The following is a 16,456-nucleotide window of genomic DNA, read 5'->3' as shown; positions in this document are numbered from 1 at the left end:
AATTGGGTGTTTCCAGGTCCATTTCCCATGTGTCTATCAATTTAAATGTGGGAATGGCTGAATCTTTTGGGAGTTTTCGGAACATGGCTTCGCTGATGAAGCTCTTACCGTTATTCATGCACACTCGGGTGAGAAAAGAGTCCTTCCCCTCATTTAACTGAATAGGGGTGAACAACTGTTCTCCAATCTTCTGAATGTCAGCCAAACTTTGAGCTGGTTTCTCATCATTTTGGACTATAGAAGTGGGATTTTCTGATTGTGAATTGGTATAGAATTTCAGAGTATTTCCTTCCAGTGTGGAATGCCACTTGAGACTGGAAGGAAGGTTGATTTTCAGAAATAGAGAGGACTCCCCATCACCAGTTTGTTGTCCTACTGCAATTACTGTCACGTCAGGGATTTTGCTGTTTTGAAAATGGAATTCAATGTGATCCTGTTTTTGTTAAACCATGTGGCAGGTACCATTTAAACTAACATGGTTGACACTATGTTTTAATTTTATTGGTCGGTTAGTCTGGGTCCAGAGGACCTTGTTTACACAATCTGTTAGGGGAGACAAACTACGCAGGATGTCATTCCCCAGTAAACATGGTATGCCCTCTGGAGTCACAGCTATGACCGGGTGTTTCACCATGTATCGCCCAATTTTAACTTCTAAATCCGCAGTCCCCTCGACAGGAATTTCATTCCCATCGAAGTTCTGAAGTTGTCCAGGAAGAGGGGTGATAGGGATCTGGTATCTCTCCCCCCTTCCTGAATTCAGCTGATCCAAGGCCCTCTTTGACAGAAGGGTGGCTTGGGATCCAGTGTCCACCAGTGCCAGAAATGAACTTGGCCCTGTATTTGGACCGGGGCATAAAATCCTCCCTCCTTCTCCTCAAGGGGGCAAAGATAACGTGCATTTTGGGCCAATTGGTGGGTTAATTTCTTGACTCTTGATTCTGACACCGGGGAAGTTTGGGCAGGATTCGGTATAGGAGCTTGGGAATCTGTAAGAAAAATGTGGCAGTTGGATATTGGGGGAGTTCTGGGCTCCCGTGGTTCTGATTCTGGGCCACCCCCCATTTTTGGAGGCTACCTCCTTTAATTATTTAATTCTCATAGCCTCAAACATACCGCCGGTTTATTGAATTAATATTAATTCTCCGGTTGGTATTTTTTTGCCAAGACTCGATTCTAAAATGGTGTTTGTGTTCTCTTCTGTGACTCCAACCCAAGTCAAGCCCTTTGTTCCACTTTTTGGCGGGCTTCTCCACAGAAGCCTCCAAAAGTGGTGCCACTCTGTCTGGGTACCACAGGGGGTGTGGGAGGGGGTTTAGGCAACCTGGACTGAGTTCCCTTGGTAACTCAAGTCGCGCTCTTGTGTGATTGGCCCAAGTGGTGAGCCGGCCGGCTCACCACTTAGCATGTTTGATTGACAGCTAGGCTGAGTGAATGGGGGTATGCTGCATAAAAGCAGGGCTTTGGGGGCTGGAACTTCAGAAGTCGCCAAAGGGCCTGAGAATCCGACGAGGGAGAAGCTGAGCCGACCTACCACGAGGACACCACCGGTGGAGCCCTGCGGAACCGACTCACCACTTCCCGACGACAGAGAAGATCTCCCGGCTGGAGAGGCTTCTTCCCCTGACTGGTGGGCACAACCAGTTTACCTTCTTTTCTTCGCACCCCAGACCGGTTTATGGTCGAACTGCCCGTGCCAAGTACCCCGGCGGCCGGATAACCATTCACCACTGAACCGCGAATCAACGGACTGCTCCTTGTACCTGAGAAACTCTGTGGCTGGTTTCTTCCCTGGCAGTGCAACGGACTCCTGTCTTCCTCCACGACGAGATCCTCTCTTCCCCCGGACGAAGCACCGACTTGCATCCGCTGCCAGAAACAACTGCCCCCGCTGGAGCCTTCTCACCACTTTAAGGTACCGTGTCCGCCAGGCTTCCCTGTCTAAAGATTGCTACAAGGTAATAATAACTCCTTAACCTTCTGGACTGGGCTGGCCGCCTTGACCCTCTAACTGGTCCCTTTCCTTGGTCCAACTCCTTTTTGAACCATTACAAGACTTTTTGTGCACTGCAACCGTGTGACCTTGGACACATTTCGTTTCGATCCTCGCAAAGCGGATCCAGCCTACTGACTCTGAATTCACGGTTTTACCTTGCCTTCCTCTCTTGTTATGTTCTTATAAAAGTGTTGGGACCTGTTTCAACTTGTTCTCTGCTTTTCTCTCCCTTGTTAAAACGAACTATTAGAGTACCATCTATGTTAAGCGCTCACCGCTGTCTGAAAATAAGTGGGGCTGTACTTCAGACTTGTCTAATATTCTTTTAAGGGAGTGTATATCTTTTAGTGACCGTGTTTTTGAATTGCTTACTATTAGTGCCTGTGTGTTTCTCTAGATGTGGTTTTAAATAAATAATTATATCTATTTTACACCAAGCCCTGGTCAGTGTTTACTTGTTCTATTTTGTACTCTTGACCTATTGTGAATACTCTGTATACTGCCTAACTCTTCTTGAGGGAAGCTGTACTCAGCCACAGCTACCAAGTGAATCTGTGTGGTACAGACTGCTACCAAGTGGGTTTACTGCCAAACACCTGTAGTCTTAAATCTTTTGTAGTGGTCCCAGAGGGAACTGCACAGGTTTCTGTCTAACACTGGTGTACAGCGGTGGGATTTGTATTGAGTATACACTTTAGAGTGCTTGTTGAACACTTTAGGACAACTAACCACAGAGCTTAGCACTAAGAAGCTGATTTTCTAACTATGTCTGCTATGGAGAGTTATACCCTAGAATCATTGTCTGCCAAAACTGCTGATTGCTTAAAAGTATTGTGTAGACATAAGAATCTCTCTGAGAAGGGCAAGAAAATGGAATTTATAGAAAGATTGTTAGAAAACCAAAGTCTGGGTGGTACAGATGAATCTCCCCCCCCCTCCCAGCAAATGTAGAAAACAGTGATGGTATTGATCTGAATCAAAGTCTTGAGAATGAGTCAGAAGAGGAAAGTGAACCTAATGAAGTTAGCCACTCCGAGCCTCTGTCTGCCTTACCTACTGTACCTACTGGGCCTATAGCAGGTCCTACATGTAACCCTGCTTATTTTTTACTTGAAAAAATGAAGCTTGAATTAGAGTACAAACGTTTTATTGCTCAATCTGAAGGAAACCAAGAGCTAGAGTTCAGAAGAATGAATGCCCAGGCTGAGCAGAAGCAAGCTGAGTTAAGACTCAGAGAAATAGAGCTTAATCACGAATTAGAAATGAAAAAGTTGTCTGTGGAAAATGCTTCTCTCTCCTCTGGTTCTTCTAGGAGTTCCAGTCCCAAAAGACCCTGGATGCCTAAAGAGTTAGTGGGTATGTATGAACCTAGATTGGATGTGTTGGATTGGTTGAAAATGTTTGAGTATAATCATGGGCTCCAGGACATCACAGGGAATGAGTTACTTCCCTGGTTGTTCTCTAGGCTTGCCCCTGTTGCAACTGACGTGGTAATGGAGTTGGGGGAGGTGGATAAGAAGGATTATGAATGTGTGAAACTAGCTTTGATAGCTAGATTTGGGAAGACCCCTTCCCAGTACCTTAAGAGGTTTAGGACCCTCAAAAGCATGATGGTACCCCTTGGGCTACCTGGGTGAGTGAAAGTTTGAAAAACATAGAGGGATGGATTAAGGGTTACAGAGTTAACACTTATGAAGGAATGAAGACTCTTGTAATGTTGGAGTCAATTTATGATGCCTGCTCTCCTGAGCTCAGACAGCACTTGGCTTATTCAAAGGAATTAGATTCCAGGAAGTTAGCTAAGGCTGCTGACTTGTGGGTTGCCAACAGGGCCACTCACAAGGATTCCGGGGCTACTCAGAAAAAGGATGAGGGAAAACAGCCAAAAAAGGACCCCAAAGAGAATTCTAATAATTCCAATTCCAAAGAGGGCCCCAAACAGAACCAAAAGGGTGAGCCACCAGGGAAACCAAATCAGGCTAGTGTACCTCCTGGTGGCAAACCAGAAGGAGGTCAGAACAAGCCACCATTCCAGAAAGCATTTAGTAAATGCTTTGTTTGTGGCTCTACTGACCATGTGAAAGGAGATCCCAGATGTAAGGGTAAACCTTCAGGGGTCCAGCTTGTCTCCTTAGCCTTCGCTCCAGAGGAGGAAGTACAAATGGCAAGTGGAAACTTTCTGTTACTGGCTGATGAACCCATTGGAGTCTCAGCCAGTGTTTCTTTAGTGTATCTGGGTCTGTGGGAACAACAGAACTTAGATGTCTATAATTATATCCCAGATAATACTAAAGAGTATTATAAGGACAGTGTCCAGGTGAATGGCCAGGAGACTCCTGCCATTAGGGACACTGGGGCCAGCATAACTGTGGTGGACAAATCGTTTTTTCAGGCTGGGGATGTTGCTAAGGCACCCAAGCGCCTCACCAAGTTAGCTGGAGGGCCTGTGCAGATGCTTCCCCAATTACCAGTTCTCATCCAGTGTAATGACATGACTGTGAAGATACCTGTCAGCATACAAAGTGAGGTGCCAGGAAGGGTTCTGATGGGTAATGACTTGAAAACTCTTGGAGTAGTGTCACACACCCCCAGACCTCCTAGTAAAAGGTTACAGGAGCTCACCAGACCTGCAAGGGAGAGAACCATGAGAGGTACTCCCAAGGAGATGATGAAGAAAGAGATCACTCCTGCTCCACTGGAGATGTCAGCTGCTGTCTCTAAGAAAATAGAAGAAAAAGGGAAACCTAAAGCTTCTAAAAAGAACCTCACAGCCAGCACTCCAGTGCAGCCAACAAGGACTTCCCCTAGGTTGTCCAAAGTTACACCAGTAACACCCCCTCCAGCTGAGGCTGAGAGGGAGGTACAACCCTGTGTGGTTGAACTAGACTCTGAAGAAGAGCTAGTGGAAGGCCAGGAACCCACTGGAGATCTGGATCCTGTTGACCATCCTGAGCTGCAGTCTTTACTGACAGAAGGTGGGCCCAACATGGCAGACTTCAGTAAGGGACAGAGAGAATGTCCAACTCTGGAAGGTCTTCGCCACCAGGCAGATGCTCAGGCTGAAGGGCAAGAGCCTGGGAAATATAGGTTACACTGGGAAGATGGCCTCTTCTACAGTGAACCAACCGAGTCTGCACCTGGGGACAACAAACGACTTGTAGTACCCCAAGAGAACAGACCACAGTTCTTGCAGTTAGCCCATGAGATTCCTTTGGCTGGTCACTTGAGTTTCAAGAAGACTAAGGAAAGGCTCTCACTCTACTTTTATTGGCCAAAGATGGGGGCTGAAGTAGACAAATACTGCAGGAGCTGCCACACCTGCCAGACTTCTGGTTAGGTTGGCTCCAAGAATGTGGCACCTTTAGTGCCTCTCCCAGTTGTGGGAGTCCCATTTGAGAGAGTAGGGATTGACATTGTTGGTCCCCTTGATCCTCCAATTTCCTCAGGCAACATGTTTATACTTGTTGTAGTAGACCATGCTACTAGATACCCTGAGGCAATTCCTATGAGGACTGTTACAGCTCCGGCTGTGGCTAAGGCCCTCCTTGGTATTTTTACCAGGATTGGGTTTCCTAAGGAAGTAATCTCTGACAGGGGGTCAAATTTTATGTCCCACTACATGAAGGCCATGTGGAAAACCTGCGGAGTTACTTACAAGTTCTCAACCGCATACCACCCTCAGACAAATGGGCCGGTTGAAAGGTTCAACAGAACCATGAAGAGCATGATAGGTGCTTTAAAGGAGCCTCTTAAAAGAAAGTGGGACCTTCTACTGCCATGCCTTCTCTTTACTTATAGAGAAGTCCCTCAGGAGGGAGTAAATTATTCTCCCTTTGAACTTCTTTATGGTCATCCGGTCAGAGGTCCATTGGCCCTGATCAAGGAGGGGTTGGAGAGTGCTCCTTCCCCCAAGCCAGTCAGAGTGACTGACTATGTGATAGGTCTCCGGAGGAGAATGTCACAAATGATGGCAGAAGCAAGTGATAACTTGAAAGCTGGACAAGCATTGGTCAAGCACTGGCATGACCAAAAGGCTAACATGGTTGAGTTTACTCAAGACCAGCTAGTTCTCGTTATGATTCCAACAAGGCAGAGGGCCTTGCAAGTCAAATGGATGGGACCCTTCAAAGTTGTGGGTAAACTTGGAGAGGTCAACTATCTGGTGGACTTGGGCAACCCCACGGAGGCTCCGACAGTCTTCCACACCAACAGGCTAAAAGCGTATGTCTCCAGACCTGATGTAGGAGCTTTGCTTCTGGCATCATCAGAGGAAGAAGAAGAGAGTGAAGCTCTTCCTGATCTCCTCAAAGGCTTGCCTTTAGACGAAAAAATTGAAGGAGTAAATCTCTCTTCAAATCTGACACCTGGGCAACAGGAAGAGTGCAAATCTATGTTAAATCAGTTTGCATCTCTGTTCTCACTTTCACCAGGCTTGACCCCTTGGGGACAGCATGACATACTCACTGGTGACTGTCTGCCAGTCAAAAGCAGAGGATATCGAATGTCAGAGAATGTAAGAACCCACATCAAAGGTAAGGTCAACAAGATGCTTGATCTCGGGGTAATAGAGCCCTCTACTAGTCCATGGTCTAGCCCAGTTGTGTTAGTACCAAAGGCAGGATCTAAAGAACTTAGATTCTGTGTGGATTCTTAATGCAGTCACTAAAACTGATGCCCACCCTTTGCCAAGGACAGATGAGTTGGTGGATAGACTTGGTGCAGCCAAGGTCCTCAGCACATTTGACTTGACGTCAGGCTATTGGCAAATAGCCCTCACAGACCATGCCAAGGAGAAAACTGCATTTTCTACCCCCAGTTGGCTTATACCAGTTTAAGGTGATGCCTTTTGGATTGAAAAATGCACCTGCTATGTAAACCAGGTTCTGAATGGGATGGAGGACTTCTGCATGGCATACTTGGATGACATAGCAGTGTTCAGCAATTCCTGGGAAGAACATGTGGACCACCTGACATATGTTTTGCAGGCTCTTGGAAAGGCCAATCTGACCATAAAGGCAAGTAAATGCCAGATTGGACAGAGTAAATTGGTCTACCTTGGACATGAGGTAGGAGGTGGAGAAATAAGGCCTTTGCCCAGTAAGATTGAAGCTGTGCAAAATTGGACAACACCTACTACTCAGACCCAGGTGAGAGCCTTCTTAGGTCTCACTGGGTATTACAGGAATTTCATTGAGAACTATGGGTCCATAGCTTCTCCACTGAATGTCATCTCCTCCCCTAAATTCCCTAAAAAGGTTAGGTGGAATGAGGAATGCAATCAGGCCTTTGAAACCATGAAAAAGGCTCTTTGCCAAGCCCCAGTACTCAGAGCTCCTGGCTATCACCAAACCTTCATTGTGCAAACAGATGCTTCAAATGTAGGAATAGGTGCAGTCCTCAGTCAACTGGATGGGAAAGGTAGGGAGCACCCCATTTGCTTCATCAGTAGAAAACTGAAGGATCCTGAAACAAGGTGGGCAACCATTGAACGCGAGTGTTTTGCTATTGTGTGGGCTCTGAAGAAGTTTAGGCCATACTTGTATGGTTCTACTTTTGTCATTCAGGCTGACCACCAACCCTTGAGATGGTTAATGCAAATGAAAGGGGAAAACCCAAAACTATTGAGATGGTCAATCTGCCTGCAAGGGTTTGATTTCACCATTGAGCACAGGTCAGGGTGTCACCACCAACATGCTGATGGTCTCTCTAGGATGTATGTCATCGACTAGAGGTATGAGATTCATCCAGGAGTGGATTAAATCCTCCTGTCCCTTAGTCTGGGCGGGGGCGAGTGTTAGGGAGAATTCTCTCTTTAGGCTGAATTTCCTAACCTAGTGAGTCCCCCAGCAGCTTTGCTGGATTTCTGGAGTTTGTTTTTTCCTCCTGCCAAGAGTGAGACTCTTTTTCTCCCACTCTTGGACACGATTTATGGTGTTCCTTTGACTGCTTATGTGTTTTATGGGCTATGGGGTCCTTAACTCCATAGGGTCTCATGTGTTTTACTATGTGTGTTACACAGCACCCTCGTGCAGTAACACAGGGGTGTCATAGTGACACCCCACCATAGCCTCCATACCCTGGGACTGACTACTGTCTCCCAGGGCATGTAAAGTCACCATTGGCTTTACTAGTCCCAAATTATTAACAGAAACCAGTACAAACCATCATATTGTGGACGTACTGGTCGGGGCAATTCGATTGCCCCGGGGTCTGTTAGTTGAGGGGGCACATCTCCGTCCCCCCTGATCGAGTTTTGGCTGGTGGCAGTGGAAACTACATTTTATATTCGACCGCAAATATTTTCCTATGGGATTCTCCCATTGTTCGAGGCTACCAATTTTAATTATTTAATTCTCATAGCCTCGAACATACCGCCGGTTTATTTAATTAATATGAATTCTCCGGTTGGTATTTTTTTGCCAAGACTCGATTCTAAAATGGTGTTTGTGTTCTCTTCTGTGACTCCAACCCAAGTCGAGACCTTTGTTCCACTTTTTGGCGGGCTTCTCCACAGAAGCCTCCAAAAGTGGTGCCACTCTGTCTGGGTACCCCAGGGGGGGTGGGAGGGGGTTTAGGCACCCTGGACTGAGTTCCCTTGGTAACTCAAGTCGCACTCTTGTGTGATTGGCCCAAGTGGTGAGCCGGCCGGCTCACCACTTAGCATGTTTGATTGACAGCTAGGCTGAGTGAATGGGGGTATGCTGCATAAAAGCAGGGCTTTGGGGACTGGAACTTCAGAAGTCGCCACAGGACCTGAGAAACCGACGAGGGAGAAGCTGAGCCGACCTACCACGACGACACCACCGGTGGAGCCCTGCAGAACCGACTCACCACTTCCCGACGACAGAGAAGATCTCCCGGCTGGAGAGGCTTCTTCCCTTGACTGGTGGGCACAACCAGTTTACCTTCTTTTCTTCCCACCCAGACCGTTTTGTGGTCGAACTGCCTGTGCCAAGCACCCCGGCGGCCGGATAGCCACTCACCACTGATCCGCGAATCAACGGACCACTCTTTGTACCTGAGAAACTCCGCGGCTGGTTTCTTCCCTGGCAGTGCAACGGAATCCTGTCTTCCTCCACAACGAGATCCTCTCTTCCCCCGGACGAAGCACCGGATTGCATCCGCTGCCAGGAGCAACTGCCCCCGCTGGAGCCTTCTCACCACTTTAAGGTACCGTGTCCGTCAGGCCACCCTGTCTAAAGATTGCTACAAGGTAATAATAACTCCTTAACCTTCTGGACTGGGCTGGCCGCCTTGACCCTCTAACTGGTCCCTTTCCTTGGTCCAACTCCTTTTTGAACCATTACAAGACTTTTTGTGCACTGCAACCGTGTGACCTTGGACACATTTCGTTTCGATCCTCGCAAAGCGGATCCAGCCTACTGACTCTGAATTCACAGTTTTACCTTGCCTTTCTCTCTTGTTATATTCTTATATAAGTGTTGGGACCTGTTTCAACTTGTTCTCTGCTTTTCTCTCCCTTGTTAAAACGAACTATTAGAGTGCCATCTACGTTAAGCGCTCACCGCTGTCTGAAAATAAGTGGGGCTGTACTTAAGACTTGTCTAATATTCTTTTAAGGGAGTGTATATCTTTTAGTGACCGTGTTTTTGAATTGCTTACTATTAGTGCCTGTGTGTTTCTCTAGATGTAGTTTTAAATAAATAATTATATCACTTTTACACCAAGCCCTGGTCAGTGTTTACTTGTTCTATTGTGTACTCTTGACCTATTGTGAATACTCCGTATACTGCCTAACTCTTCTTGAGGGAAGTCTGACTGCTCAGCCACAGCTACCAAGTGAATCTGTGTGGTACAGACTGCTACCAAGTGGGTTTACTGCCAAACACCTGTAGTCTTTAATCTTTTGCAGTGGTCCCAGAGGGAACTGCACAGGTTTCTGTCTAACAGGGACTCAAGGTTTTTAATTATTTCTGTGAGGGACTCCATAGATGCGAGTGGCAAGCAGCATTGCTTCACAAACATTGAAGTCATACCAGGGTCCGTGGGAATTGTTGTTGTATTGATTTCAGTGCAACCACAGTCATATGAGTCCACTGCAAAGAAATCCTGAAAATCTATGAAAACTTGTTTCAATTCTTGCTTTTGCTCCAGAGTCTCGCAGGCATAAGCTAGGTTGACTCTCTCTTCAACCATCTGCCTGAAGCCCGGAAAGACTTCTGGTTTGGCTATCTCAGCAGCCTCCTCCAGCTGGGTGGAGAAGTCCCTGGTTAAAGTACTAATTTTGACTAATGGCTTCAGGTGGGGAAGGCAGTCCTGGTGGACTTGAAAGATCACCTCATCCCTCCTGAAGTCACAGGTTACCTCTTCCTTACCATAAGGGCAGGAAGAGTACACCAGGAAATTCCCCCCATGCCGGGTGAAGATCCTGTCTGGTGTTGTGTCACTGTCGCTCTCACTGTCAAAACAGTCATTGGGGATTGGTTATATCAGTTCATTACCTAAATCTATGGAAAAATGTCGGTCATCAACTGCCATCCCAATAATGGTGCCTGCGCCCAGAGTGATACTCCTAAGGTCGCTGTTATCCACCACTATTGGAATGGTGTTGTGTTCTGTATTGAATAGTGGTGTTAGGTTTAACCCCAACCCTTGCTGTTGGAGATGGGCACTGAGGTGGACATATGCGTCAGGATTTAGCAGTTTCTGTCCTCTTTTAATTTTTACTTCAAGTGGGAATTGTCTGGTCCGTTCTGGGATGGTGACTTCCTCTCCAATCTGAACTTCAACTGCATATGGCAGCAGTTAAGCTGACTGAAATGCTTCCTCTGGATCATCAAAGTCCATGGGATTACCCGCTGCTCGGGACCAGGCTTTGAGGTTTATTAGGTCCAAACAAATGGCAAAGCGATTGAGAATGTCGCTGCCTAAATAAAATGCGGCAGGGACATCTCGCACAACCCAACAATTATGGACTATGCTCTTGTTGCCTATGGACATTTTGAGCATACACCTGCTAGGCAGGAGATGTTTGGAATTGGGTGTTTCCAGGTCCATTTCCCATGTGTCTATCAATTTAAATGTGGGAATGGCTGGATCTTTTGGGAGTTTTCGGAACATGGCTTCGCTGATGAAGCTCTTACCGTTATTCACGCACACTCGGGTGAGAAAAGAGTCCTTCCCCCCATTTAACTGAATAGGGGTGAACAACTGTTCTCCAATCTTCTGAATGTCAGCCAAACTTTGAGCTGGTTTCTCATCATTTTGGACTATAGAAGTGGGATTTTCTGATTGTGAATTGGTATAGAATTTCAGAGTATTTCCTTCCAGTGTGGAATGCCACTTGAGACTGGAAGGAAGGTTGATTTTCAGAAATAGAGAGGACTCCCCATCACCAGTTTGTTGTCCTACTGCAATTACTGTCACGTCAGGGATTTTGCTGTTTTGAAAATGGAATTCAATGTGATCCTGTTTTTGTTAAACCATGTGGCAGGTACCATTTAAACTAACATGGTTGACACTATGTTTTAATTTTATTGGTCGGTTAGTCTGGGTCCAGAGGACCTTGTTTACACAATCTGTTAGGGGAGACAAACTACGCAGGATGTCATTCCCCAGTAAACATGGTATGCCCTCTGGAGTCACAGCTATGACCGGGTGTTTCACCATGTATCGCCCAATTTTAACTTCTAAATCCGCAGTCCCCTCGACAGGAATTTCATTCCCATCGAAGTTCTGAAGTTGTCCAGGAAGAGGGGTGATAGGGATCTGGTATCTCTCCCCCCTTCCTGAATTCAGCTGATCCAAGGCCCTCTTTGACAGAAGGGTGGCTTGGGATCCAGTGTCCACCAGTGCCAGAAATGAACTTGGCCCTGTATTTGGACCGGGGCATAAAATCCTCCCTCCTTCTCCTCAAGGGGGCAAAGATAACGTGCATTTTGGGCCAATTGGTGGGTTAATTTCTTGACTCTTGATTCTGACACCGGGGAAGTTTGGGCAGGATTCGGTGTAGGAGCTTGGGAATCTGTAAGAAAAATGTGGCAGTTGGATATTGGGGGAGTTCTGGGCTCCCGTGGTTCTGATTCTGGGCCACCCCCCATTTTTGGAGGCAGTCCCCAGAATATGTTTGGGCAAGGTGGCTTTCTGGCTGATTATTCTGGGGTTCAATGATGGGCGGTTCTAACTCAGTCCCCACGTTTACCCAGTCTAGATTAGGATCTCTCAGGACCCATTTTTCTTTGGGAGGATTTCCCCCATCCCTGAAGGAGAAGATCCTTTTCCCAGAATCCTCTGAGGACCCCTCTCCTCTCCTTCAAATTGGAAGACACTAACCTCCTCCACAAAATGGGTCTTTTTAGGCCCTATATTTCTCCTTCCCGCCTTCTGTTCCTTAGGTTGCAGACTTTCGGGGGCAGGAGATTTTGGTTCCGGTTCGTGGGTTTCCAGGGGCTTTTCACAAGTGAGGAAGGACGCTTCCTCTAAGGCTTTACACCCTCCTTCACCCTGTGCCTCCTCCTTTGGAACGGCGGGTTATCAGGGTTCTCTCCCTGTCATTGCTCTGGAGTCCTAGACCCTTGGTTTGTAGAGTTCTGGGCCGGCATGCTCATCTGAGGGTTCTGCTGAGCCCTCAACATGCGACCCAGATCCTGTGACAAGTTCTGGACCTGGCGCTCCATTTGGGACACCCGCTCTGGCCCGTACAGGGGTCTCTGGTCCATTCTAGGTGGATCACGGGAAGGGTAACTGTCCCTTCTCCCATAATATCCTGGGTTGGGATAGTTCTAGTAACTCTCCACCCTTGGCCTCCCCTCTCCCGGATTGGGCTGTCTAGGCTCAGGAAAGTGGTTAAAGAAAGGAGGGTTGTTTTGGGGATTGAAGTTTGGCGGGTACCGGGGAAAGAAGCTCAACCCAGCCTTTGGGGGGTTACTGCCCTCCTGGGTAAGGTTAGGTGGGAAGTTTCCTGGGTTGGTATATACCTGGTTGGATCCCCTCTGCCTTGGGCTGTGGGAGTCCACACATACCCCAGGATGGATCTGTTGCCCTTGTAACAGGGGCTGATATAATCAGGGGAGTTAGGGGTCCCATTTGTGGGATAACCTCCCTGACTACCGGTCTGGGATTGGCCCGATGGCCTTCTGGTTCTTTGGTTAGAAGATGGATTCTGTACAAGAATATTTTTAGGCCCCCATCTCCAGATCTAAAATGGGGGCAACCTTCACCTCCGCCACCTTAGCAGCAGCAGGGGTGTTGGCTGGTTTGGGGGTTTTATTTGTATTTTTATTTTATACCGGTTTCTGCACTTCAGAAATACGAGTCACCTGTTCAATGACCCAGTCTACTGATCTCTTCTCGTGAAAGTCCCTCACCAGCTGGGTCATGATGTATTTAGGGAGTGCATGAAAGAAGGTATTAATGAACTCCCTACTGTCTGTGCGCACCCTCCTGGTGGTATGGGCAAAGGCACTTTTCAGTTCTTGCACAAATTCTTGTGGGACCTGGTCTTCCCCACACTGCAGGTTGTAGGCCGCCTTGCGGGCCTCTTGGGGGTTCCTATGTACGGGAAAATGTTTTAAGATGGCCGTCCTGTAGGTGGACCATCTTGAGTGATTTTGATCCTCCAGCCCCGCAAACAAGCTGGAGTATTCAGGGGAAAATGTCCACCTGACATATCAGATACAATTCTGGCTATCTTTCAGGTGGAAAGTATCCATCATTTGCTCGTATAACTCAAGGTGCTCCCAGATTGAATACTTGGCATTTTTGTGATAGGGAGTTATGACGCTCTTAATGGCCTTGATCTGTTTCAGGGGATCTTTTAGTAGAGCCCTCTTCATTTTGTTGGCCTTTTTAGTTTTAGTCACCCGTGTCCACTCATCCTCTGACTCAGAAGCACTGCTACAGGAGGTGGCTATCTGACCCTCTAGGCTCTCCCTGATTCTGCAAGCTTGAGAATGGCTGGCAGAATGTGGGGGCCTAGTTTCATGATGCCTGTGGCGCTCAGAAGAGTCTTCTGATTCTCCCCTGCTCCCAGGATTGGCTAAGTACCCCCCCAAACCCCACTGCCTTAGCTGGGAAGAGGTCTTTAAGATACTCTTTGTTGGCCTACTTTCCTGGAGTTCCTCCCCAAATCTGACAGACTGATCCTTTGGTAGGCGGTATTTTTGGGGATCCAGTTCCCTGATTCCCCCCTCACTGGAGTCTTCCTGATCAGAGAGACTAGCCCTAACATTTGGGAATCTATACAGAGACACCCGCCCATCAATTTCTGTGAGGAGCTGATCTGTCAGTCCCATGTTGCCAATTCTATTGAAGTCCACCATCCCCGTGGCCCTAGGTTCATATGAGCCAGTGGACATGAAGGCAACAGAGTCCATGGTACTGAAGGGGGTAGAGTCCCTGATTGCAGGGGTCCTGAGGTTATGCTCAGGGGTTTCTCTGTCCCTTCCTACCTTTTCTCTTTCAGCCCCTATTCCCTGGTGACATGCCAAAATCGGACTCCTTTGCTCCTCTATTAAGGCCTTGCTGGTCTCAATGATTTGCTCTTGCATGGCGATCTGTTTGTGGAGCTATCATTCTTTTCACAGAGAGCCTCATTGTCTCTCTGTGCTTCCTGCCTGGATTGGAAATACTGGGCCAATTTTTGCTGCAGGAGACTCACCTCCTGAGTTTTGTCATTATTGGTCTGAGTGTTCTTTTCTAGAGCATCCTCCACCCGCCTGGTGTGCTCTAGTAGCTGCTCATATTCTGTTTAACTTCACTAAGCTCTTGGAGGGCCAGCTTTCTTTCCTCTAACTTAGTTTTTAATTGGCTGATTTCCTGGCCTAAGGCGGCGTCCCTCTCCTGACTTAGAGTGCCCCTCTGATCAGCCAGGTCATCCCTCTGTTTTTAAATGCACTAGATTTCTGGCGCTCCTAATCAAATTCCTCTTGAGAGTGGATGTCTTTAATAATCAATTTATTATTTTTCTCTTTCAAGGATTCTAAGTGGTTTTGTAAGATGACTATCTGTTCTGCACAGACTCTATTATAATTTAATTGATGTTCCAGTTTCTGTTGACTCTGTTGTAGAGAGTCAACCCTTTCCTCACACTCATATTGCAGTGTCTGTAATTTGGTATCTTGCTCTGCCTTCTCTTGCTGTAAGAGAGCCAGATCTTCCTTTAGTTTGGTAATATAGTGCCTAGCCTCTGTTTCTGATTCTTGGTTCTTCTGGAGCCTTTGCTTTGCAGAGTCCAGATTAGTTTGGATTTTCTGCAGTGTTTCCCCTTGCTTCTTTGCCAGAACTATGTTTTCTGCATGCTTTTCCTGTAATATTCCTAAGTGGAGGTACCGGTAGGCTGCTATTTTGGCAATTTTACACAGCTCCTCTTTTATTTTTGGGGCCATGTATAGTTCACTAAGCGCTTTGTGTAATGGGCCCTTGTCCTGCCATGTATCTAGGTCTATGGCAGTGACTTGTTCTTTTATTTCCTGAAGCCATACCTGTTCATTCTCTTCGGGCCACTCACCCCTGACAAACAGTTTGTGCAGGAGGTGTTCACTAGCAATATTAATCTCTACTGGGGTCACCATTTTTGAAATATCAATATCCTTATGACTTATTTCAGGGTTAATTTATTTTTACAAACAGGCCCGATTTTATTTATTTTGAGAGGTGCTTGTACAGTGTAGCACAGTACCCCAACCCAGCACGGTGTCTGTACCCTGCAGGCTAGTATGCTGTGTTAGATTGTCACGGGTGGTATCTCGAATTCAGAATCACGGCATGAGCCCCCAAAATCTTTTAAGGATTTCAATCAGGCACACACCCAGGTCCCGCCTAGCATGAAGTTTGCAATGAAACCCTTATTTATGTGTGTCTATAAGTTCAATATTCTGAATGATATACCACTCATCTCACACCCTTCTCAAAATATCCCCAGGTCACACTGAACCAGGAATCAGGCTAGTTTGTAAAGGTAAATATTTATTTATTTATTTAATATTCAAATCACATATACATTTTAATATATATATGGGGCAGCAATCACTAAGCGGTGACAACACAATTCAAAATAAGGAAAGCAATGGAATTCACTTATGATAATGCAGAATGTAACACACAGGAAAAGAACAGTTTTGGTTTGTGAACAGATAGCGTTTAGGTTAATATTTCCCCCCTACAAAGTACTTTAAGGCACAAATGAGCAATCCTACACAGATGTCAGTAATCAGCAGGTATTCAGGAATGAAAGATAAGGTCTAGAGTTTAAATGCAATCTTCCCTCCCCAAATAAGAGAGAAAACTGTTTTTGGAAATAGACACTTTTAAATGACAGGTGAGAATGGCTTGGTGAAATAATGCAAAAGGTATAAAAATGCTTAAATGGATAGAAATTCTTAGGAAAGCAACACTAAACAAGTCCTAACACACATGAGCTACAATATAAACAACAGTACACACTTTAGATCAGTATGGGATTTGAGAAACACTTTGAATGGGAAAAAGACACATGTAAAC

This window comes from Ambystoma mexicanum, chromosome 8, assembly GCF_040938575.1.
Source record: "Ambystoma mexicanum isolate Mex_15411 chromosome 8, UKY_AmexF1_1, whole genome shotgun sequence".
Lineage (NCBI taxonomy): Eukaryota > Metazoa > Chordata > Amphibia > Caudata > Ambystomatidae > Ambystoma > Ambystoma mexicanum.
The sequence above is the reverse complement of the archived record's forward strand: the minus strand, read 5'-3'. Positions refer to the sequence as shown.